This window comes from Pinus tabuliformis, chromosome 2_1, assembly GCF_031772625.1.
Source record: "Pinus tabuliformis cultivar Carrire ecotype Pingquan chromosome 2_1, CPIR1, whole genome shotgun sequence".
NCBI lineage: Eukaryota > Viridiplantae > Streptophyta > Pinopsida > Pinales > Pinaceae > Pinus > Pinus tabuliformis.
In genome coordinates, this window is record NC_142299.1 from 425,325,048 (window position 1) to 425,351,603 (window position 26,556).

Consider the following 26,556-nt stretch of genomic DNA (forward strand, 5'->3'; position numbering starts at 1 on the left):
ACCTTGATTGTTTTTACATTCTGTAACGTTACCTGGAAATGCAATCTCCTCTGGAGTGTTCAATTTGTGAATTCTTTTGAGCTTCTTGTAGGAGATATATGAGTAGAAACACATGTCAAAGGTATTGCAGTTAATTTTCATAGAAAAATACAATGGTTGACATAGTTCCTGTCCAAGGTTCCATTCTAGAGGTATCATCATCACAAAATATACATATTAAGAACCCACAACCATTTCTCAGTGAGCCAAACATGCCAGAATTTGGGCCACTTCATTTTGTTGTTCTAGGTCCAAAGTTGGAATTCACTGAACCATCGCACTTGAGAAAAGTGTGTAATGTTTCTTCTGCCAAAATGTTCCTGGAAAAAAATCTGCAAGAAAGGTTGCATATACAAAGGAGGATAAAATGCATGGTAACAGATATTTGTTAACCCATAGATCCAGTAGCCCATGCCAACCCCAGATGCCAGTAAGCCACAGCCAAGTGCAGATATCGTGTTCAATAAAAATAGTGCACAGATGTAGTTGTAAAATGCTGGTCTTACTGGTAACCTGTTGTGCCATTTGGTGTGAGGGAGGCATAAAATGGAACCATAGATTGCAACAAATAGGAGTTTATAAGCAAGCCAGAAACCCCATTTCTGCAAATCTCCTGTATCATTGTTGTCAACGAACAATGGAACACCAAAACCAAATATGTCTATCGCCTTGATGATTGTATCAACACTAGCAATAGTGGTTGAGAGGATGAGAGTGTGCACCAACGCATCCCATCCACTAACATAACTCCCTTGTAGCAAAAACACCAAGACGCTAACTTCCAATAGCAGCATCCCAAAACTTGTTACCAAAGACAATAGCGGAAGAACCCTGCCATCCCTGAAGCTAGCACCACAGGAGATTGAGAAGAGTGACCACCCAGAGGATGGCATAGTAAGAGGCGATTATGGATGATGGGGCGTGAGTTAACCTACTGATGCTCCTCCACGCTTGAGATACCATAAATAAGACAAACACTAATGGAGGGGCATTCAACGCGATGTTATACCACATCCCGTAACCCCCCTGCAACCACCATCCCATTGATACACTCTGAATTCTCAATTCAGCCCATACAGAGACAATGTAACTGTTACAATTGTCAAAACCATCATTAGGACCAGTGGCACGCATTTCAGGCACTACATGGACCTCGGTTGGCTGTAAGTGTGATCTTTTCACTTCAAATGCAAGCTCTCTTTCCTTAAACTTTAACCAAGCTGTATTCTTTGTACCTTTCTGCGTCCTCTGATTCATCATTTTGATCACCTCAGCCGCTTCATTCAACCATGAATTCTGCAGGCATTAAGCAGTGACTTCCACATAATAGCATTGGGTTCAAATGGCATGTTGTCGATGAATTTCTCTACCTCATCCATGTGCCCGGTACTACCAAGGAGGTTAATCATACAGGCATAATGTTCCGCTCTTGGGGTGATATAATGATCTCTATCCATTGACTCAAAATAGCGGCAGCCTGCATGAACGAGGCCTTCTTTGATGCAGCCATTAAGGACAGCAATGAATGTACTGTAGTCTGGCCTCTTTCCAGCTTGTAGCATGTGTTCAAACAGTTCGAGGGCTTCTTCGCTACTTCCATTTAGGGCATATCCAGCTATTATAGCATTCCACAAAACCACATCTTGTTCAACCATTTCGTCAAACACTCGGCGTGAAAAATTTACATTGCCGCATTTGGAATACATGTCAACAAGGGCACTTCCTATAAAGACATTTGATTGGAACCCAGTTTGAGTGACATGAGCATGGATTTGCATACCCCATTCCAGAGCTGTAAGGTGAGCACATGCAGATAGTGCATTCGCATATGTAAACTTACTAGGTTTCACGCTAGCCTGTTGCATTTGCATGAATAGATTCAAAGCCTCCTCGCAGTGGCGCAGCCGGGCATATCTTGCAATCATGGTATCCCATGTGTTATGCAGATGGCAATCCTCATGTTTGTGCAACATCATACCTGTCCGTCTCAACCACCGTATCTGTCCCCTTGCTCTGTAATCAAATTCGTTGCTTATCTGAATTCTGTACCCTTGTTCTGAAACTCAGTCAATCACCTTCCTGGATTCCCATTTGCAGTAATGAAACTTATCATTTAGTGCAATTGTATAGATTTAGTTCAACATCTGCATACCGTGCTCTAACCACCAATGTGTGAGCATGTACTCACAGCTACATGAACTTTGAGGCTTCGAGATTCTATATCTTCTTTTGAAACTTGCAATCTGAGCTTATGACGACACCTAATGACCTAATGATAAGGATAAGCGGTCGAATTGACAGGCAAAGGGTATAAGCTGATTACTGATAATGGATTTTGATGGATATGACAGTTGTGTAGGATTGGCTATGAATTAGGACAAATCCCCAATTTCGTAGCACAGCGAGTACAAAATAGGAATTATGCGCTACGAAATCACTTAAAACATGTTGCGCTGCGAAACTGCTAAAAAGGATTTATATGCCTTTGGCAAACAATCGAACTGATGTGAACGATTTAGAAATTTTTCTTCAGTGATAATAGTGGCTCCACTTGGGATAGTGTGCCCTTGTGGTACACTAAGAACTCGCAGGTCCAGTGCCATATCCATTTATGACAAACAGAAATTTGCTTGACAAGGATCCCTTTCCAGCTTCTTGGGCCTTCACCTCGGGCTTAAACTTGATGATCACTGTGGGAAAAAGAAATCTACCACTACTGAAAAAAAAATGCTCAGTCACCTTGAGCTTATTTGCACTTTCCTACCTACCTACCCTATCAGCTGCAAGCTCCACTTGTAGCTCAAGCAACATGATATTTCCAATAAAGCCAATCAATTGTCTTCTCTGATATTGGAGGCTCTTGACTGCATTCAACCTCAAAATAACCATGGTAGTGAGATGACCAGATCAACTCATAATATACTTGATCTTCATAATACAAATGAAAATGAAAGACCGGAGTGCAAAGCTTGTCCATATAATCACTTATAGGGTCAAAGAATACATGGTTATGTTGATGATCATCATATTCTACATCTTTAGACAGCTGATTCTCAACCACACAAGATTCTTTTGATATGCTATCGAACTGCTTTTTTGAATGCTGCCTACAAACAATGTAATTTTCTTCTTTCTTATGATTAGTTATTGCTGTAAGCTGCTGAGAAGTTTGACATAAAAAACCAACCTTTTCCTCTGCCTGAGGGTCGTAAAAGCTATCTTCCAGTACTTCTTCTTGCTGTTTGCAATCTATTTCATACTCATAATGATCTGAAGCCTGACAAATCTGCTGCATCTCTACATCAACATCAAAGGATGAAACATGGTTTTCACAAATAAACCCCTGTTGATCTTCATGCTGCATTTCATGAGATGTTATACTTTCTTCTTGGTGCTGAAATGCATTGTTATGAAGAGCCTCTAAAATTTCTTCATCCATAAATTCATCATCATCATAACAATCCTCCAAATATTGAATAAAACTCATAGAATGTTTACAACAATCTTTGACCAGCAATAAGGAGGGATGACACTCTTTATACATGTCATAGAACACATCATGGAAATCAGCAAGAGAATATAATGAACCATTTTCCAAATTTTTATACCAAGACCATGCTTTTCCTTCTAAAGTCTCATAAACATCCTCATGAGACAATCTTCAGGGAAATGAACCTTAAGACTGCGTACATGCATATGAAACCTAACCAAATGAAGAGCAGCATTGTCTTTCTTTTCATCTTTGAATCTCGGAAGATCCTCTAACCAATCAACCTCTGGCATAGGATTTGGAAAACCAGGGATATGAGACCGATTCATAGGAGCATACCTGGCATTCATTCTTGCAGTGGAATTCATCTTGTAACTTCATCAATCTACTGATCTTCTAGTAGTGGAGTCACCTTCCAATTTATTATTTGATGTGTGGAGTCGCCAAGGTAGTTTTGCAGCCTCAAAAACATGTCTGAGCTCCTGCTACCTTCAGAAGTTTAGCCTCTAAATTTCGAGAATGAATAGACTTCAGGCTCCCGGCAGACGCACCAAAATGTTATCTCAAAATCAAGCCCTGGAAGGCTGCAAACCAGGAAGACTTCAAGTAACTGTTTCAAACCAATATTTTGACTAAGGCTTAGCCTCCTTAGCCTGAGAGGGCTCTCTCAAAGGGTTATTGATTTTGACTATTAATAAGATGGCTAACTCTTGTGGAATAACATTAACAAATATGAAGGCTGGACAAACATTTTATAAGTTTCCATTGGGCCTATGGAGTCAATCACACTTCAGTAAACAATGGTACTACCTTTACATAGAAGTCAGGGCATTTAGCATTTAGATGTTCAGAACATAACACACATATGGAACCACAGCTCATAAGTGCACACAGGAAGTCAGAGCACAATCAGTGAATTCTGAGTGATTGTACACCTATGCAACTGTAAAAAGACATAAAGGAAAAGATAAAATCATACATTCTGAACATAGAAATCCCTCATGAATCCTGAGAAGTAAAGAAGCCCACTTATATTACTGAACTCTGTCTTTACATAAGCCAAAACAGTCCTCTGTTATAAAATTTTCCAACCCCAATTACATTGTTGTTTCAGCTATATATAGAATTCTTATTCTAACTAATTCGAGCTTCCTCCTCCAGCATGAGGGGAGTCGATAACTACCTCTACTGACACCTATTTACCTTTTAACTAACTAATAAATACAACTGAGTACTAATTGACAACTCTAGAGACCTAAAACAATTAGGATTCTAATTCTACATGATGCTGAACAATAGCATTTATTACAATCAAGATTTATTCCCTGACAAGTGGTCCCTTTTAGTTTGGATGTGGTAGGTGTTTGTAGCTGCTTGCTGGACTTTGATGTCGTATCCTTTTACCTTTGTTGAGAAACAGGAAACTGCCTCTGTTCTATGCTTTCAACTGCCTATTTAATGTAACAAACTTCCACCAGACCTTTCTAGACATCCAAATCAAGTGGGACTCTAATTCCATAACAGCCTTGGTCTACAATCATCCTCGTTCTTTGACACCTGGTTCCCTTCTAGTTTAGCTGTGATGGTCTTCAAGGCTCCATGGTTGTCTTCAATGGCACATGTTTTCCAATGTCCTGAAACATAGGAAACTACCCTTGCTCATCGGTTTTTAGTTTGCCTTACAATTTTCGAATCCAAAGAAGCATGTCCTTTGAGAGTAAACTTGTGGTCAGCATATGACATTTCCCAAATTCCAGAAACCTGCCTAGGTGAATCACTCCCTGCCCATTTGACATGGTCTCTTATATCAGAGTCAAAATTCAGTTGTTTTTCCCTGAACCTTGACTGTTTTTACATTCTGTAACGTTACCTGGAAATGCAATCTCCTCTGGAGTGTTCAATTTGTGAATTCTTTTGAGCTTCTTGTAGGAGATATACGAGTAGAAACACACGTCAAAGGTATTGTAGTTAATTTTCATAGAAAAATACAATGGCTGACATAGTTCCTGTCCAAGGTTCCATTCTAGAGGTATCATCATCACAAAATATACATATTAAGAACCCACAACCATTTCTCAGTGAGCCAAACATGCCAGAATCTGGGCCACTTCATTTTGTTGTTCTAGGTCCAAAGTTGGAATTCACTGAACCATCACACTTGAGAAAAGTGTGTAATGTTTCTTCTGCCAAAATGTTCCTGGAAAAAAATCTGCAAGAAAGGTTGCATATACAAAGGAGGATAAAATGCATGGTAACAGATATTTGTTAACCCATAGATCCAGTAGCCCATGCCAACCCCAGATGCCAGTAAGCCACAACCAAGTGCAAATACCGTGTTCAATAAAAGCAGTGCACAGATGTAGTTGTAAAATGCTGGTCTTGCTGGTAACCTGTTGTGCCATTTGGTGTGAGGGAGGCATAAAATGGAACCATAGATTGCAACAAATAGGAGTTTATAAGCAAGCCAGAAACCCCATTTCTGCAAATCTCCTGTATCATTGCTGTCAACGAACAATGGAACACCAAAACCAAATATGTCTATCGCCTTGATGATTGTATCAACACTAGCAATAGTGGTTGAGAGGATGAGAGTGTGCACCAACGCATCCCATCCACTAACATAACTCCCTTGTAGCAAAAACACCAAGACGCTGACTTCCAATAGCAGCATCCCAAAACTTGTTACCAAAGACAATAGCGGGAGAACCCTGCCATCCCTGAAGTTAGCACCACAGGAGATTGAGAAGAGCGACCACCCAGAGGACGGCATAGTAAGAGGCGATTATGGATGATCGGGCGTGAGTTAACCTGCTGATGCTCCTCCGCGCTTGAGATACCATAAATAAGACAAACACTAATGGAGGGGCGTTCAACGCGATGTTATACCACATCCCGTAACCCCCCTGCAACCACCACCCCATTGATACACTCCGAATTCTCAATTCAGCCCATACAGAGACAATGTAACTGTTACAATTGTCAAAACCATCATTAGGACCGGTGGCACGCATTTCAGGCACTACATAGACCTCGGTTGGCTGTAAGTGTGATCTTTTCACTTCAAATGCAAGCTCCCTTTCCTTAAACTTTAACCAAGCTGTATTCTTTGTACCTTTCTGCGTCCTCTGATTCATCATTTTGATCACCTCAGCCGCTTCATTCAACCATGAATTCTGCAGGCATTAAGCAGTGACTTCCACATAATAGCATTGGGTTCAAATGGCATGTTGTCGATGAATTTCTCTACCTCATCCATGTGCCCGGTACTACCAAGGAGGTTAATCATACAAGCATAATGTTCCGCTCTTGGGGTGATATAATGATCTCTATCCATTGACTCAAAATAGCGGCAGCCTGCATGAACGAGGCCTTCTTTGATGCAGCCATTAAGGACAACAATGAATGTAATGTAGTCTGGCCTCTTTCTAGCTTGTAGCATGTGTTCAAACAGTTCGAGGGCTTCTTCGCTACTTCCATTTAGGGCATATCCAGCTATTATAGCATTCCACAAAACCACATCTTGTTCAACCATTTCATCAAACACTCGGCGTGCAAAATTTACATTGCCGCATTTGGAATACATGTCAACAAGGGCACTTCCTATAAAGACATTTGATTGGAACCCAGTTTGAATGATATGAGCATGGATTTGCATACCCCATTCCAGAGCTGTAAGGTGAGCACATGCAGATAGTGCATTCGCATATGTAAACTTACTAGGTTTCACGCTAGCCTGTTGCATTTGCATGAATAGATTCAAAGCCTCCTCGCAGTGGCGCAGCCAGGCATATCTTGCAATCATGGTATCCCATGTGTTATGCAGATGGCAATCCTCATGTTTGTGCAACATCATATCTATCCGTCTCAACCACCGTATCTGTCCCCTTGCTCTGTAATCAAATTCGTTGCTTATCTGAATTCTGTACCCTTGTTCTGAAACTCAGTCAATCACCTTCCTGGATTCCCATTTGAAGTAATGAAACTTATCATTTAGCGCAATTGTATAGATTTAGTTCAACATCTGCATACCGTGCTCTAACCACCAACGTGTGAGCATGTACTCACAGCTACATGAACTTTGAGGCTTCGAGATTCTATATCTTCTTTTGAAACTTGCAATCTGAGCTTATGACGACACCTAATGACCTAATGATAAGGATAAGCGGTCGAATTGACAGGCAAAGGGTATAAGCTGATTACTGATAATGGATTTTGATGGATATGACAGCTGTGTAGGATTGGCTATGAATTAGGACAAATCCCCAATTTCGTAGCGCAGCGAGTACAAAATAGGAATTATGCGCTACGAAATCACTTAAAACATGTTGCGCTGCGAAACTGCTAAAAAGGATTTATATGCCTTTCGCAAACAATCGAACTGATGTGAACGATTTAGAAATTTTTCTTTAGTGATAACAGTGGTGATGTCTTCTTAGGAGATGATAGGAAGGCTAGAATCATTGGTCACGGAAAAGTAAAGTTGAAGTTGCAAGGTGGAACGGTTAGAACACTTCCGGGTGTTCTACATATTCCTACATTGGCCAGAAATCTGATTTTTGTAAGCAAGTTGAATGATGCAGGTGTAAAGACAGTGTTCGAGAAAGATACCTGCAAGATGGTTCAAGGAGCATTGATATTGATGCGGGGAGTTCGGATTGGAACTTTGTACAAGCTGCAAGGTAGCACTGTTGTTGATGGGTGCAATAGTTCTATGGTTCTTGAAAATGGAGTAGAAAATCTAGTGGTCTCTGGAGAGAAGACCATGTTGTGGCATCAAAGGCTTGGACATATTGGAGAGAAGGGCCTTCGAATACTTCATAGTAAAGGTATGGTAGAAGGTATGAATAATAGCTCTATGGATTTTGATTTCTGTGAAAATTGTGTATATGGGAAGCAATATCGGGTGAGTTTCCCCTCTGGTGGTAAGATGATGAAACAGATATTAGAGCTTGTGCACAGTGATGTGTTTGGACCTATGAAGGTTCCATCACTAGGTAAGTCTGTGTACTATGTATCATTTATAGATGACTTCTCAAGGAATACATGGATATATTTCCTTAAGAAGAAATCTGAAGTCTTTGACAGGTTTAAAGAATTTAAGGCTTTGGTGGAAAATTAGATAGAGAAGAAGATAAAGGTGCCGAGGACAGATAATGATGGAGAGTTTTGTATCAAGGAATTTGAAGAATTCTGTAAGAAGTGTGGTATAGCACAGCATAAGACTACTCCATATACACCTCAGCAAAATGGAGTCGCAGAAAGAATGAACAAGACATTGATGGAAAGGGCAAGAAGCATGCTTAGTGGTGCCGGGTTAGGACAGGAATTCTAGGCAGAGGCGGTGGATACTGCATGTTACCTGGTTAATAGGTCACCTTCATCAGCGTTGGAGGATAAGACTCCAAAAGAAGTATGGACTCGTAAGACACCCTCTCTTTCACATCTGAGGGTCTTTGGATGTGAAGCATATGTACATGTTCCAAAGGTGAAACGAACCAAGTTGGATAGTAAATCTGAAAAGTGCATCTTTATTGGGTATAAAGATGGTTTAAAGGGTTATAAGCTTTGGAACCCAGTCACACGGAAGGTTGTGTACAGTCGAGATGTGGTGTTCAGAGAGGTGAAAGATGTTATTAAACATGAAGTCCAACCAAAGGAACCTATGAAGATACAGTTTGAACTAAAGGAGGAAGAATCAGACTCTGTAGCAGAGGAGGAATCAGAAGATGAAGAGCCACAAACCCTGGCTGTGAGAAGATCAGTTCGAGAGAGAAGGCATCCAAAAAGGTATATTCCATTTTCTTTCTATTCAAATTTTTCTTTGTCTGTTACTAATGATGATCCCTGAACTGTGAAGGAAGCAGTGGATTCAGAGGATGGAAAACTCTGGAAAGAGGCCATGGTTAATGAAATGGCATCTTTGCACAAAAATGAGGCTTGGGATCTAGTGGAGTTGCCGGCTGGAAGGAAACCCATTGGCAGTAAATGGGTGTTCAAGAAGAAGACAAATGCAGAAGGAAAGGTGGAGAAATGCAAAGCTCGGTTGGTAGCAAAAGGTTATTCCCAGGTGCCGGGAATTGATTTTGGTTATATTTTTTCTCCTATTGCCAAGGTAATTTCTATTAGATTACTTTTATCTGTTGCTGCTGCTTTTGATTTTGAGGTAGAACAGATGGATGTGAAGAAAAAATTTCTTCACGGGGATTTGGAAGAGGAAATCTACATGAAGCAACCTGAAGGATTTGTGGTGAAGGGTAAGAAAGAACTGGTATGCAAGTTAAAGAAGTCTTTGTATGGGTTAAAACAATCACCAAGGAAGTGGTAGTAGAAATTTGATACATTTATACGGGAACTTGGCTTTACCAGAAGCAAAGCAGATCATTGTGTGTATTTTAAGTTAATTGGTGACCGTGTTATTTATCTGGTCTTGTATGTGGATGATATGTTGCTGGTTGGAAATGACAAAGAAATTATCCAGGATTTGAAGACCCAATTGTCCTCCAAATTCGACATGAAAGATCTTGGTGCTACAAACTATATTTTGGGCATGGAAATTAAAAGAGATCATGCAAAGAGGAAGCTCTGGTTAAACCAGAGGAAGTATGTTGAGACAAAACTGTAGAGGTTTAATATGCAGGATAGTAAACCGGTGAAGGTTCCTATTCCTGTAGGTGTGAGGTTATCTGTTGAACAGTGTCCCAAGACACAAGAAGAGGAAGAGGACATGTCCTGTGTTCCATATGCAAGTGCAGTCGGTAGCCTGATGTATGCAATGTTCTGTAATAGACCAGACATTGCACATGCAGTGGGAGTATTGAGAAGGTTTATGTCAAAACCTGGGAAGGAGCATTGGACAGCAGTGAAGCGGGTTTTTAGGTATTTGCGTGGCACTAGTGATTATGGTTTGTGCTACCAAGGAAGACCAGGATTGGACAGAGTGTTGGATATTCATGGCTTTGTTGATGCAGACTGGGCTAGAGATCTGTATCAGAGAAGATCTACAAGTGGGTATGTGTTTAACCTATTTGGAGGTGCAGTCAGTTGGATGAGTAAGAAACAATCTGTAGTGGCACTATCAACTACAGAGGCAGAATACAAGGTAGCCACTCATGCAAACAAGGATAGTTTGGTTGCAGAGATTGTGTTCAAGTATGGGGTTAGTACAGGGAGCTATAAGAATAGACTGTGATAGCCAAAGTGCAATTTTCTTGGCAAAGAACCTTGCTTATCATTCAAAAACAAAGCACATTGATGGTCAGTATCACTTTGTGAGGGAATGATACAAGACAAAAAGGTGTTGTTGGTAAAGGTGGACACTTTGAAGAATACTGCAGGTGCATTGACAAAATCTATGAGCTCTGAGAAGTTCTCTTGGTGTAGAGAAACAATGGGTGTTTTAGGGGTGGAAAAATGACTAAGCTCTCCTGTGGCCCCCTGTGGAAAGAAAAAAACAAGTGGGAGATTGTTGGGTTGTGTTATATTCTTTCCATGACTAGGCCCTTTGTTGTGCCGACTACGCAGCGGGGGGGTCACAGAGGGGTTTGAGGTGGGCGGTAGCCCCCCTCTACGGGGTCCGTGGCAGTGCCCTGGAAATTTTTTTTTTGGACCCTGTATTAGGCTGGGCGAACCTAGCTATGGTTTTTAGCCCATGGTTTTGGACGCGATGGTTTTTCGGTCCATGGTATTGGATGCTTCGACATGTATAAATATGTATTGTAACATTGAAAGGAATATAATGAAAAATCAAGTTGGTAGTCCCAGTTTTGGGATCCAGGGGAAATCTCTGTGCATATGTGTTTTATGTGTTATGCTCTCGCATTGTTTATTTTCTTTGTTTAAGAATTTGTATGCAGGTAATTTCTGTATAGGGTTAAAACCTATAGATTTATTAGCATTTTCATCATGTCTTTGACGGATTCTATAGGGTATAACAAGTTTTGGGCACATGCCGAGATTCTAGGCTATAAAAGTCGCTAAACTCTCAAGGATGCTGGCACAAGTCTACTTAAAAGAGTCCATGGACACTGGGACATAGGCTTGTAAGAGCGACTTTGGGTTCTGGACACTGTCATGCCTATAACATGGGAGAAACCATGAGTTACAAGGCTTAAAGCATCAATGGGACTTAGGGACAAGATGTCTGAGGGTTGACATGTCTCCTGAGGGTGTTGTTGCTTATGTGGATGGGTTTGGTTGATGTGTTCTGTTGATTCCATTTCCTTAAGGTCACCAAGGACGTTGAATCCCTTATAGTGACCTCTCTCATCACATGTTTACTCTGGATGGCCAGTTTCTTAGGTAGAACTGGGAGGAGGGGGTGTTACACCTACAACCTTGGAGGAGTGAGCCTCTCTAATTGGATGCAATCTTTCACCTTTACGAATACATAATTTATCCAACCTATAGAGTAACTTGTCCTAAAGATGGTAGTTAACAATTTTGTCACCATTATGCACATGAATTTGACTCTACAACTGTTGAAACACCTCCTTGAAGTCGTTATCCTCTGAATATTCCTCTTTATATGCATCATAAGTGAGTGAATCCATGTGCATTAAAGTTTCCAAATTTGTGATCTTTAATGTGGGTGACCTTGAAAGCTTGTTGGCCAACTTGTTGATGTTCGAAATACTAAGAGGGGGTGAATCAATATTTCACTTCAATTAGTTAATTTTTAACTTTAGAGCATTAAATATCATTAACATCATATCAAAAGATAAATAAGCATCACATGACATGAATAGTACACAATAATTTTTAGGTAGAATCCTTTTCAGGACAAAAACCACTTAATCCTTTTAATATATGTCTTGAAAAATTACATAAATAGGAAGCACCAACTTCAAATATTTACATCACCAATTAAAAGAGGCATTAACCCCCTAGTTTACTAGCAATGACTAGAAGGAGGCTCTGACCCTCTGGTTTATCAACTCCAACTAATAGTCCATGCTCCAACACCCTGACTTTATCAACTCCAACTGAAAGGATGCTCCAACACCATGCATAGGCACCAATCACTACAATGGTCTTTGGTTTGATAGAGCAAGGATATCTGAAAATTAGATGAAGAGGCCATTGAGGCTAGATTTGTAATATTAATGTAGAAAAAGATTTATGAATAAAAAAAAAGGTTAAGCACATTGTTAGTCTTTCTTACCTTCAAGTCTCCACATTTAATGTCTCATGTTTATATGATGATATTTTTGAGATTGCAACAAGATGATGGAGCTTAGTGAAAAGAGTCGCCTTCACTAAGTGGGCCCGCAGGCTATTTTTGGCGCAAGTCTATTTTTAGACTATGTCTATTTTTAGACATATGGATCATGTCTACGTTTATGGATGATTGATCAAGTTGGGAAAAATAGATGGACTTCTATTTTTGATGAAAGTGTGAGTGATCACAGTGTGAGTGATTACAGTGTGAGTGATCACAGTGTGAGTGATCAAAGTCAAAAATAGAAAAGTCAAATATTATTATCTCACAATAATATTTGGACTATAAACTTAATCTTATTCTCTTGGAGCACTTCAGTTTGAGCTACGGAAGTGGCACATGCAGCTATCAGAAGGAAATACGCTTTTCTTATGAGTCAGTTGAGTTGTTGCATGCATGACTTCAGTTAGAACTCAAGTGAGTTGAGTTTAGTGGACTGGAGGTACAGTTGATGGAGTTGTGTTCAGTTTGACTTAGTTAAACTGGTTGTAGTTAGTCTAACTGCAGATAGACTAATGATGAGTTGTTAAACTAATTATTAACTCATAATACAACTAAAGAATACATCAGTTAACTCAGTTGCATGTCAGTGCATGTCAGTGCATGTTCAGTTCAACAGGGACAGGTGGTAGAGAGTCAGATTGCTATCAGTTGTGACTATAGTTGTGCACCAAATCTTGCACAATCAAGGGATTGAGTATGCCAATGAGTTTGCTCACATATTTGCCCACATTTTAGCCTTTTCTCACGTCCAACAAAGAGTGAGTGACTATTTTGCAGGTGAAAATCGAGTTTGGGAAGCAATTCTCATCAGTTCTTGAGCAGGTATTGAGCAGTGGAGGCAGGCAAGCAGTGGAAGAGATTTGGAGATCAGATCTGAGTTGTATTGTGTGTAACAGAGGTGGAGATACTTGTGAGAAGTATTATGCTATGTAATGTTACATGAATCAATCATTAATATACAGATAGTGTGGGGTTTTTAGCGCGATGCTTTCCCTGTGATACATACTGTGTTAATGTGTGAATGCTCTTGATGTTTTATTGTTATTGATGCTGCTATATTCTTGATCAACGTAGAGGAGCTTATGTATTGTGTATGTTTTCCGCATTAGTACATGATCAGGATAATCTCCATTGAATATGTGTTAAATTATTCAAAATTTCTACATGGTATCAAAGCAGCTTGATTTGTAGAAGAGATTTTTACAGGATATCAAGCGAGGGTTGATCGGAAGCAGTTGAGTTGGTTGCTGGTGGAATTCGAATTTGCAGCAGTGTTTTTCTTGGTGACAACGCAGCAATGTCTTTCAACGGATTCCGATTGGAGTATGCTCTTGAGGGCAGCTCAAACTATATTGCATGGAAGGACAGGATGGAGGCAGTATTGGATGATAACGGGCTGAAGGAATTCATAGATATGGATATCCCAAAGCCTACTGATGCTACTCAAGCTGATGCTTGGCAAAAGAAGATCGCAAAATGTCGAAGAATTCTGTTGGAGGGTGTGAAGGATCACATTGTGTCCAGCCTCCATGGAAAGGCTACTCCATATTTAATGTGGAAATAATTAACAGAATTATTCCAAAGCAAGAGCGATCAGAGGAAGCTGGTGCTCAAAGATAAACTCAGAAACATCAAATGCGAGAAGGGAGACAGTATTCCCAAGTATCTCACGAAGTTCACTCAGTGTCGAGATGAGCTGGGAAGTGTGGGGGTTACTGTCGATGATGAGGACTTGGTGAGCTTGGCTCTCCTTGGTCTTCCGAAGAGTTGGCATTCCTATCAGGACTCTGTCAATGGTCGGGAGAAGTTGCCAGGATGGGAAAGACTATGGTCAGATCTTGTGCAGGAGGAGATCAGGCGGAGTACCAGGGACGAATCTTCGTCAAAGGGAGCTGATGAAGAGAATTGTGCTTTGGCTGCCAAAGCAAAGAAAGGGAAGAGCAAGAAAGCTTCTCAGTCTGGTGCGAAAGGCAAGAAGCAGGATATGTCCAAGGTGAAGTGTTTTCACTGTCACCAGCATGGACACTATGCCACAAATTGTCCGCAGAAGAAGAAGAACAAGCAAGCTGCTGGATCTGCAGGGGGAGAGGCTTTAGCTTCTCAGTTTGAGCTTGATTTTTCATTGATCGCATGCTTGGTTTCAAGTGTGATGGGATCAGTGTGGTTCCTGGACAGTGGTGCGTCTTTTCACATGACGGGAGATAGAGATTTGTTCTCTGATCTGGACGACAAAGATCTTGGAGTGCACATCGAGATGGGCGATGATGGTAGATACAGTGCGACCGGTATCGGTACCATTTCCTTTGAGAGGGAGTCTGGTAAACCCTTTGTATTGAAGGAAGTCATGCATGTTCCAGGATTGAAGAAGAATCTCATCTCAGTGGCGATGTTAGAAGACAAGGGGTATGATGTTGTTTTCAGCGAGGGAAAGGCCTTCCTGCGCAGCAAGACAACTGGTGAGACCCGGAAGATAGGGGTTCGAGTGAGGAACCTTTATCAGTTGCATGTAGATGGATGCGCAACAATGGCAGGCAAGGCAGAAGGATTGGTGAGTCGGGATGATGGCGAGTTGTGGCACAGGAGATTGGGTCACCTTCACCATGGAGCCTTGAAGATACTGCAACAGATCACTATAGGGCTTCCTAAAGGCACACTTGCGCAGTCAGATCAGTGCAAGGGGTGTACTTTGGGGAAGTTTGTGAAATCCACCTTTCACGAGAAGGATAGTCGCGCCACGACGATCCTTGAGAGAATTCACACAGACGTGTGTTGACCTTTCTCAGTTGCTTCGACAGCAAAACACAGGTATTATGTGATTTTTGTTGATGATTTCTCTCGTAAGTGCTGGATCTTCTTCATGCAGAAGAAGAGTGAGACATATTCAAAGTTCTGTGAATTCAAAGCACTGGTCGAGAAGGAGTCGGGGAAGAAGGTGAAGGCTCTTAGGAGCGATAATGGTGGTGAATACATCTCGGACGAGTTCAAGGATTTCTGCAAGGCAGAAGGGATTCGTAGAGAGCTCATAGCTCCCCATAACCCACAGCAGAACGGGGTAGCTGAGCGGAAGAACAGAACGCTTGTGGGTGCTGCACGGGAAATGTTGCATGATCAAGGCCTACCCCTTCACTTGTGGGCGGAAGCATGCAATACAACAGTTTATGTGCAGAACCGTTGTCCTCATAGGATACTTGGCATGAGTACACCCGAGGACGCTTATTCTCGTAAGAAGCTTGATCTTTCTCATTTGAGGATTTTTGGTGCTAACGTTTACATGCATGTGACGAAGGATGCCAGAAAGAAGTTGGAGCCGACTGCAGAGGTTGGGATATTTGTGGGGTACACTGATACGCCCCACAACTATCGTGTGTATTTGCCAGACAGTGGTAAAACTGTTGTGCGACGGGATATAAAATTTCAGGAGGAGAAAGCCATGAAGTGTTCGCTTGAGAGGGAGCTACACTTGCATGCAGATGAGGAGCTATTAGTTCCTAAGGATGAGCTTCAGGACGTGGATCAGCCACAGGACGAGGTTCATGGAGTGGAAGAGACCACTCATGCAGCGCCAACCATCAGAGGGCGAAAGCGCTTGACAGAAGCTGAGCGACTGGCTCAAGATGCAGAGAAAGTTGTAGGACCACCTACAGCCCAACGCAGGCAGAGACAGTCACCTGATCGATACACTGGATACATGGCTCTTATGAGCAAGTGTGTTGTGACTGAGCCATCCTCTTTCGAGGAAGCTGTGGAGGATCCCGCATGGGTAGACGCCATGGTGGAAGAGTATGATTCTATTGTCAGAAACAGTGCATGGGAGATTGTTCCTAGACCGGAAGGGAAATCAGTGGTGGGTTCGAGATGGATCTACAAGGTCAAGCAGGCAGCTGACGGGAGTGTGGAGAAGTACAAGGCAAGATTTGTTGCCCGAGGCTTTTCACAGATTGAGGGGATCGATTATGAGGAGACCTTTGCACCTGTCGCAAGGTATTCTTCCATACGGACGATTCTTGCTCTCTCAGCGCAGATGGGATGGCACATTCATCAGATGGATGTGAAGACTGCGTTCCTCAATGGAGTCATTGAGGAGGAGGTGTACATTGAGCAACCCGAAGGCTTTGAAGCCTTCAGCAGCGAGTCGCATGTGTGCAGGCTCAAGAGAGCGCTGTATGGGTTGAAGCAAGCACCACGTGCTTGGTACACATGGATATACAGCTATTTCACGGGACTTGGATTCTCCAAGAGCGAGGCGGATCCGAACCTATACCAGATTGTGGTGGAGGGTAAGTTGCTTATCATTGTACTGTATGTTGATGATTTGATTCTAACGGGTGATGAGCTGTTGATACTGTCATGCAAGAAGGATCTTGCTACAGAGTTTGAGATGAAGGACTTGGGCCTCCTTCACTATTTCCTAGGATTGGAAATATGGCAGCGTAGTGGTGGACTGTTTGTTTCTCAGGGCAAGTATGCTCGGGAGATACTGGAGAAGTTCAACATGCATAAATGCAAGCCTGTTGATACTCCTCTTCCTAGAGGTTGGAGGAAGGAGGATGCCACTTCGGGAGAAGAAGTGGATGCCACTGTTTATCGACAGTTGGTGGGGTCGCTGATGTATTTGGTCAATACACGACCTGATATATGCTATGCAGTTAACCAGCTTTCACAAGCTATGGTTAAGCCTACCAAGCTCTTCTGGAAGGTGGGCAAGCATGTATTGCGCTACTTGAGAGGCACATCGGGATATGGTTTGTGGTACAAACAGGAGGATGAGGTGAAGCTATGTGGCTTCACGGCTGCAGATTGGGCAGGGAGCCCAACAGACAGAAAGAGCACATCAGGAGGGGTCTTCAGTATCGGATCGACAACAGTTTCTTGGTACAACAGGAAGCAGAGATCCATGGCACTCAGTTCAGCGGAGGCCGAGTATATGGCAGCAAGTTTGGCTGCATGCGAGGCTATATGGATGAGGAAGATCCTGGTTGGTTTGTTCGGTTCTCATTTGGATCCTACTGTGATTTACTGTGATAACCAAAGTTGCATTAAACTCTCGTCTAATCCTATATTTCATGATAGATCTAAACATATTGACATCAGGTACCATCATATCAGAGATTGTGTGCAGCGGAGGATCATGTTACTTTCGTACATTCCAACGGAGGATCAGGATGCTGATATTCTGACGAAGGCTCTCACCAGGAGCAAATTCGAGTACCACCGAGGCAGGATAGGGGTTGTTGATAATCCATATCTTGTCGAGAGGGAGTGTTGAGATTGCAACAAGATGATGGAGCTTAGTGAAAAGAGTCGCCTTCACTAAGTGGGCCCGCAGGCTATTTTTGGCACAAGTCTATTTTTAGACTATGTCTATTTTTAGACATATGGATCATGTCTATGTTTATGGATGATTGATCAAGTTGGGAAAAATAGATGGACTTCTATTTTTGATGAAAGTGTGAGTGATCACAGTGTGAGTGATTACAGTGTGAGTGATCACAGTGTGAGTGATCAAAGTCAAAAATAGAAAAGTCAAATATTATTATCTCACAATAATATTTGGACTATAAACTTAATCTTATTCTCTTGGAGCACTTCAGTTTGAGCTACGGAAGTGGCACATGCAGCTGTCAGAAGGAAATACACTTTTCTTATGAGTCAGTTGAGTTGTTGCATGCATGACTTCAGTTAGAACTCAAGTGAGTTGAGTTTAGTGGACTGGAGGTACAGTTGATGGAGTTGTGTTCAGTTTGACTTAGTTAAACTGGTTGTAGTTAGTCTAACTGCAGATAGACTAATGATGAGTTGTTAAACTAATTATTAACTCATAATACAACTAAAGAATACATCAGTTAACTCAGTTGCATGTCAGTGCATGTTCAGTTCAACAGGGACAGGTGGTAAAGAGTCAGATTGCTATCAGTTGTGACTATAGTTGTGCACCAGATCTTGCACAATCAAGGGATTGAGTATGCCAATGAGTTTGCTCACGTATTTGCCCACATTTTAGCCTTTGCTCACGTCCAACAAAGAGTGAGTCACTATTTTGCAGGTGAAAATCGAGTTTGGGAAGCAATTCTCATCAGTTCTTGAGCAGGTATTGAGCAGTGGAGGCAGGCAAGCAGTGGAAGAGATTTGGAGATCAGATCTAAGCTGTATTGTGTGTAACAGAGGTGGAGATACTTGTGAGAAGTATTATGCTATGTAATGTTACATGACTCAATCATTAATATACAGATAGTGTGGGGTTTTTAGCGCGATGCTTTCCCCGTGATACATACTGTGTTAATGTGTGAATGCTCTTGATGTTTTATTGTTATTGATGCTGCTATATTCTTGATCAACGTAGAGGAGCTTATGTATTGTGTATGTTTTCCGCATTAGTACATGATCAGGATAATCTCCATTGAATATGTGTTAAATTATTCAAAATTTCTACAGATATCATTGTTTATTTATAGCAAATGATCTATCATTTTTTGTTGTTCATAGTTCATTAACAATATTAAATGATATAGGTCATAGTTATTATTGGGTTTTTGTATAGTCATGTGATTCATGAAGAATGTGTAGAAGTGGTCCATTATAAAACTTTGACACTGTATGGGATGGTTCCTCTTACATCACTTTCTCACACCTACACATAATTAGTACCACTATTTCCTTAAAAGTTTTATATTAGGTTATATTTGAAATGTTAAAGTCATTTCATAATTTTTATTGAAGTAGTAGTTGATTTTCCTTGAATTTTATACATTTGTACTTAATTCAATAACATCATTTTCCTTTCTTTATGGTTTCCTTTGTATTTTTCACCTCTCTTTAAAATTTCTTTTATAATTGTAGTTCATTTAGTTTTCTAAGATTTTCTTATAGTTATATCAAAAGACATTTACTGCTAGTGTATCTATATAAATCAAATGGTTGGGAAATGTATATAGGTATCAAAACACTTACCTAATGATACTTCTCATGTTGCCTTTAAATTATTATTATCATTAATTATAAAAATAATTAATATATGAGTTAAACATATAGACAGTAAAAAAACAAGCACAAGATTCTCAACCATGGAGATTCACCCCGAATTTACCATGGAAAATCGTAACATATAAATAGAATTTGTCACAATACCATGGCTTACTAATACTATATGCCCAAAAACTATAACTAATTTTAGTATGATCTATGCTTATTTGAACCTCTTTTTAATTAATCAATTTAATTAAAAATGAAAAAGAGCATAACTGCATTTGAGATAATTATCAACCTTTAATTTGTGACTCGTGCTAAAAATATTCTAAAATATTCATGAAAGTTAAATTTATATCATCCACCTACTAATAATAATAATTTTTTTTGCTAAAGCAAGAGACGATCCTTCTATTTCATTAAAGCAAAAATAATGTTAGAAAATATACACAAAACCATCCATCTTCATGGACTTCAGCGAAACAAAGGGAAACCTACCGTAGACATGGCTTCCCCTACAACATTCAAAATCAAACCCTCAAATTGCACAAAAAATAGGGCTAAAAGGTTCTCCATCCACATGGAAAATTCCGATGCCTTCCACCTCCACTGCCCAGAAAATCAACAATAGTCGCCACCGACCATACTTTGCGTGCCAACCATTGAATGAGGGAAAAAGCGTCCCAATAAGCCTCGTGGAGAAAAAGACCTGGCCCCATTGAAACAATACGGCCATTTCTGACAGTAGATCCGGACGACTAGATCCGGCAGCTAGGAGCAATATCACGCCACCAAGCTAACCTAAAGTTAGTGAACGATGGGGGGCGGTATTCCATACCACCCCCTGCCACGTGTAAGAAGCCTAATGGGATCACTGCCAAAAAACCAATACCATTTACCACTCAGGAGTGATGCGATAAGTTGGAAACTACTGAGAACCCTGTTTTCCATATAGAAAGTTGTTTGAAGGGAGATTGTCGTCGCCGGAAATCCCTCCAATCAAGACCGATGAATAACCTGATTAAACTCGGTCATCGAATTGCCTTGTCTAGGATCATTTCGCATCGCCTTATACCACTGAACATTAGCGCTTCCCACCAACTAGACTGATAACTTGTATGATCAATCCCTGCTGTAGAATCGCTTTGCGTGATCTGATGGCTAAGGATCATTTCACCCCGACTAAGTTCACTGAACATTAGTGTGTGACGAGGGAGGTATTTTAGACTCCCCACCACCACATGTAGCCCTTTGTATGGAATCACTCCAAATTCAGCAAAACCATTTCCTACTTGTGAGTGTTGTGATCGCCTAAAAACCTCTCCCAGCCCAGTAAACCAAACCCGGATAGATAACCCTTGGTATTGCTATTGCTGAGAGTACCCGGGGCCCTTCCAATCATTTCATTCTCTCTGCCTGAAAACTGAAAGGACGAAACCTCCGCTAGCCGATCTTTCTTAGATGAACTAGGGCAACCTAAAAGAGTATCCACTAGAATCTTGAATACAATGCTGGCTTGATTCAAAATGGTCGACAAAGTCCTGAAACCCCCTGAAGACCTGGAAGTATAAAAAATAAGAAACATAGAACACTTGAATCAATTGGATTCCGTCTCCATGGTCCTACTCCGAAACACAAGCCTGTCTTCATCTGCCTGGTCATAACATTTCAATTTTAACCTATTCTGAGGCATTTCTTGCCAGAAAAAAGCAACCCTATTCTCTGTGCTAATCACTCCTTGACTGGTAAGAAGATCAGCCAATTTATTTTTTGATCTTCTTACATGTTTAAAGTTAACAGTCTGAAGGCTCTAGAGTTGTTGCTGAATCTGTTGAAAACCCTGGATCAGACACTATTTCTTCGATAATTTTTCTGGTCTTGAGCCCTAGCTGATCCTCTTGACTGAATCAATGATTAAATCTGAATCAGCTTCAACAATCACATTTTTCCAGTTATCCTGTTTCAGGAAATCTAAGCATTGCTCCATGGCCATCAATTCCGTCATGTTATTTTTTGCTCTTCCTAAATGATAGTGGAATATGAAAAGTACTTCACCATACTCATCCCTTAACACTCCTTCGAAACCCATAGAGCCTGGGTTTCCTTTTGAAGCCCCATCAATGTTGAATTTCGAAAATCCCTTGGGAGGAGGATGCCAGAAATCAAGCTCAGAAACCAGGGAGATAACTTTCTTGTCCCATCCCTGAGGAATAAGACCCTGCAGACCTAGATCAATGAGAGTTTTCAAATCCGCAGTAGAAGGAGGGTTCTTGGGGATATTTCGCACAATAGTGCTAACCGTTTCCTTGATTTGTTTTAAGATCTGCTTAAAAGGGCTTTGGGATGACCTTTTTTCATTCTTGAAGATTCTATTGTTCCTTTCATTCCAGACATTCCAAATAATGAAACTTGGCATGATGGCCCATACTGAGCTACGAATCTCATTGTTCGAAAAGGTTCTTCTCCATCTATTTAGCGTATTGATGATGCTCCCTTTGTCCCTGTTAGTTTTTTGGAAAATGGCGGCAAAAGAATCCCATAAACTAGAGGTTAAGATGCAATTATTGATAAGGTGCTCCATAGTTTCCTCTTGGGTTTCACAAAGCTGACATCTGGAAGGCCCCAGGACACCCCTCTTCCTAATATTCTCCCAGGTCAAGATTTTCTTATGCTGAACTAGCCACATGAAGAGTTTAATCTTCATCCATCCTTGATGTCTCCATAGGTCTTGCCATGTCTTATCTGGAGCTTGTGAGATGAGGTCAAGGAGAATGAGTTTTGCTTCTTTGAGATTAAAGGAACCCTCACTTTTGTTGTCCCATCTTAGCTAATCATGCTCCCCTGATTTCAAAATCTTCCTTTGCTCTAACATATTTTTTAGAGTCACTGCTTTAGCCTTCAGGGTTTTTTCATCCCTGAACTCAAAGTTCCTCCAGGTTCTCCATTTTCCACTACTGTTGGTTTGGATCCAAAAGTCTTTTACTTTAGATAACCCTTTAGTATCAGTATCCTCCTTGAGATCCCTCAAGTATTCCTTTAACAAAATAGGTTCTTGTTGCCATCTATCCTCCCAAAATAAGGCAAGGTTTTTGTCTCTGATTTCCCATAAGCTGTTTCCTTGGACTAAGCTCCTATTGTCTCAGGCATTGTTCCAAATGTGAGAGCCCTTGTTGAATCCTGACATTCTTATTAGATCTTTATTTTGCCACATGAGTGCATATTTTTCTTTCAATATCTTTTCCCATTGTGCCTCCAAATCTTTAAGCCATCTCCACCATAATTTAGCTCCTAAAACCTTAGAATCTCAGGATCATCCAGATTGAGTCCTCCATAGTTTTTAGGTTTGCATATTTTTTCCCATGCTACCAAGGCCCATTTATTTCTTTCTTCCCCCTTTCCCCAAAGAAAGTCTCTTTGCACATTTCTAAATTGCTGCAGAACGCCTTTGGGGGCTGGGAGAGTTGATAACATGAAGACTGGAATTGATTGAAGGACTGCCTTAGTTAACACCAACCTTCTAGCCAAATTTAAAGATATGAAGGTCCATTCCCTAATCTTATCTTGCAGTTTGCTAATCACTGGCTCCTAGATGCTCTTGCTAAAAGGCTTGGGCATTAGAGGGATTCCAAAATATTTTGAAGGGAGGATCTCCCTTTGAAAGCCCAAAATTCTTGAAATATTTTTCTGAATAGCAATGTGAGTATTGAAGAAAAAAATCTTAGATTTGGAGAGATTAACTTCCATACCTGAAGCCATGGAAGATTCTCTCAGGATTTTTTTATAAGCTAGAGCTTCCTTGACCGTGGGGATGCCTTGCAGTATGGTATCATCCACAAATTGTTGATGTGTTAAAGCTTGACCATCTTCAGTAAGTTGGAGACCTTTGACTTTACGAACTTCTTCAACATGCTTGATAGATCTACCCAACCCTTCCATCATAAGAATGAAGAGAAAGGGAGAGAGTAGATCTCCCTGTTTGAGGCCTCTTGTAGGAATGAAAGTCTTTGAAGGAGAACCATTAAAAAGAATTGAAAACTTAGGAGAAGTTACTAGGGCCATTACCCATCTGATCCAATTGTGATCAAACCAAAAAGCGAAGAGAAATTTTCTAATATATTTCCAATTTAGCTTATCATAAGCTTTGGCTATGTCCAACTGCATGATCATTCCAACTTTCCTCTTTCTCTTTAGTGAGTGCACCACCTCATGAGCTTGAATTATATTATCGAGGATTTTACTGCCTTCCACATATCTAGATTGTTCCCCTAACACCAGGGTGGGGAGAAGAGGCTTGAGTCTATTGGCCACAACCTTGGATATTATCTTGTAGACGACATTGCACAGGGCAATGGGTCTGAACCTGTCAGAAGTTAGAGCTGAATCTTGTTTAGGGATCATGGAAATAAACATGGTATTTAGCACTTTTAGAATGGTTTTGTCCCTTCTAGAGTCTTCCACTACATTCAGAACATCCTGTTTAACAATATTTCAACAAGCTTTAAAGGAATCAACATTGAAATCATCCAGGCCTGTTGCCTTACCATTTTTCATTTCTTTTAGGACCTCACTGATCTCATCTTCCGATACTGGTCTATTAAGGTTGACATTGTCCTCATTGGAAACCAGCTTTGGAATATGTCTTGATATGACCCCAATAGATTTTTCCCTATCTGAACAGGATTCCTGAGCAATACCACGAAAGTGCTGAACCAGTACTGCTACTATTTCTAAGTGAGAATGAAGAAGATTACCACCTTCATCCTTGATAGAAGAAATCTTGTTGTGAGCTCTGTTCGCCACAGTGGATCTGTGGAAAAATCTAGTATTGCGTTCTCCTTCTTTTAGCCATTGCACTCTAGATTTTTTCCTCCAGAAAATCTCCTCTTGTTTATAGAAGTTCTCCCATTCTTGTTGATACTTGGTTGCCTGCTCATTTCTGATCTTATCAAAAGCCTCCCTAATAAGGGTTTGGTTGAGTTCTTGTATTTTTCCTTCAACATATTTTTTCCTTCAAAAATATTACCAAACGCGTTCTTGTTCCACTCCTTGAGCCTGAGTTTGATATGTTTTAGTCTTTTTTGGAGTAGGAACATGCTTGTGCCTTGAATGTTTAATTCTTCAGGCCACTAGGTGCCTATGTTGTTGGCAAAGTCTGGGTGGGAAAGCCACATGTTTTCAAATCTGAAAGGTATATTCCTGCGGGTGCCATTTCCCTGTATTTCCAGTTGCATAGGCCAGTGATTAGAGCCTCCAAAGGGGAGAAATCTTGCAACTATGTCCTTGTCCTTGAGCATAAGATTCTCTAAGATGATGAATTTATCTAATTTGGAAGCCACATGAGAGTCTCCTCCTATTTTATTGTTCCATGTAAAGGTACTGTTACTCATACCGATATCCACTAATTTTATATTGTTTATGAAAGAAAAAAAAGGACAAGAATCTTTATTTAGAGTTCTAGTGCCCCCTTTTTTCTCAGACAAAGATTTGATCATATTGAAATCACCCCCCAAGATCCAAGGGATACTTGCATGTCTTTCCCTAAGATTCTGCAGGGAGTCTAGAAGCTTGAGTTTGCCATCCAATCTTTGGGGACCATACACATTCGTTACTAGGTAGGCTTCCTTATCTCCCATTGGCTGAATGACCACTGATAGAAAATCCCTGGTTGCCTTTGCATCTATAATGTCAATTTTTTGGGGGTTCCAAAGAATGAGAATGTCCCCAGCTGTATTCTCTGCTTTGACTTCCAGAAACTCAAATTTATTGAGCCATTTACTGTGAATCTCTTTTATTTTTTGAATGGAACATTTAGTCTCTTGGATGAAGATTACATCCAGTGCTGCTTGTTTCATTCTATTACTAAGTAACCTTTGTTTTCTTTTACTGCCCAGGCCTCTAATATTCCAAGAAGCGAACTTTATTATTAAAGATTTGTAAAGGAGTAACCATATAGGTATTTCATCTTACCTAAGTCTATCATTAGCTTTCCAAATTCCATCAAAATCTCGTTTTGATTTTTCCTACCTCTTTTATTTCCTGGGTATCTGGATGCCAAGCCCGGTATGGTTTTCAAAGCTTTCACTCCTTCGCTGCTCTACCTTTTATGAGTCCCTTGCTTTTCTAGCCTTGTGTTTTGAGTTTTCCATCAGAACATCTATCGAACTCTATTGAACTCCTTTGAAGGCAATGAATCCACTCCCTCCCTGGTTCCTTGTTTCAGGAATCCTTCTAGATCTAGATTCTCTTTCTCAAGAATCTCCTATAGCTCGTGATCTTCCATTTCCATCTCACTTTGGGTCATTTCCTGATCCAAGTGGATATTGGTGGCCACCTACCAAGTCCACCTAGACCCCCACCATTGTTCCTCTTAGCATTGTCAGTTTCCTTAATTATAGTGCAGGTTACTATTTTTAGCATTATTTCGGGTCCTAAACTTCCGGAGCCGTTTTGAGGCCCTAAACAACGTTTTTGGGGAAATCTACCGCCAACGATTTTTTTGTCAAAAAGTCACCTTTTTCGTCGTAGTCCTCGGAGAGATCTTTCCAACGGGCTATCAAGTGCGTCAAACGGAGATAATACAACCATTTCGCGACCCCAGGAAGTTGGCTGTCCAACTCACCCAAAATGTGGCCCACAATTTGGCGTTTCATCTTCTAGGGTTAGGTTTTCGGATGTTAAGGGTTTTCCATTGTTTCTCAATAGTAAATAGGCCTTCGAGCCTCATTGTAACAAATTCAGAACAGTTCAGAGGCATGTAGCCACCACATCTCTTCTCATAGATAAGCTACCATCGCCCTAGCTGGTTTATTTCCATCACTGTTTGTAAGCATATTTCAGTGTTTTA

At 40.8% G+C, this 26,556-nt stretch overlaps 4 pseudogenes; all 4 read right to left on the bottom strand.

Moving 5' to 3' along the window:
- Positions 1-284: 284 nt before the first annotated feature.
- LOC149200717 (protein CANDIDATE G PROTEIN-COUPLED RECEPTOR 2 pseudogene) lies at positions 285-1,083 on the bottom strand (annotated as a pseudogene).
- A 239-nt stretch (positions 1,084-1,322) lies between these two features.
- On the bottom strand, positions 1,323-1,964 carry LOC149200718 (pentatricopeptide repeat-containing protein At2g13600 pseudogene; annotated as a pseudogene).
- A 3,717-nt stretch (positions 1,965-5,681) lies between these two features.
- LOC149200719 (protein CANDIDATE G PROTEIN-COUPLED RECEPTOR 2 pseudogene) lies at positions 5,682-6,470 on the bottom strand (annotated as a pseudogene).
- Positions 6,471-6,689: 219 nt separating this feature from the next.
- LOC149200720 (pentatricopeptide repeat-containing protein At2g13600 pseudogene) lies at positions 6,690-7,331 on the bottom strand (annotated as a pseudogene).
- Between the last annotated feature and the right edge of the window lie 19,225 nt (positions 7,332-26,556).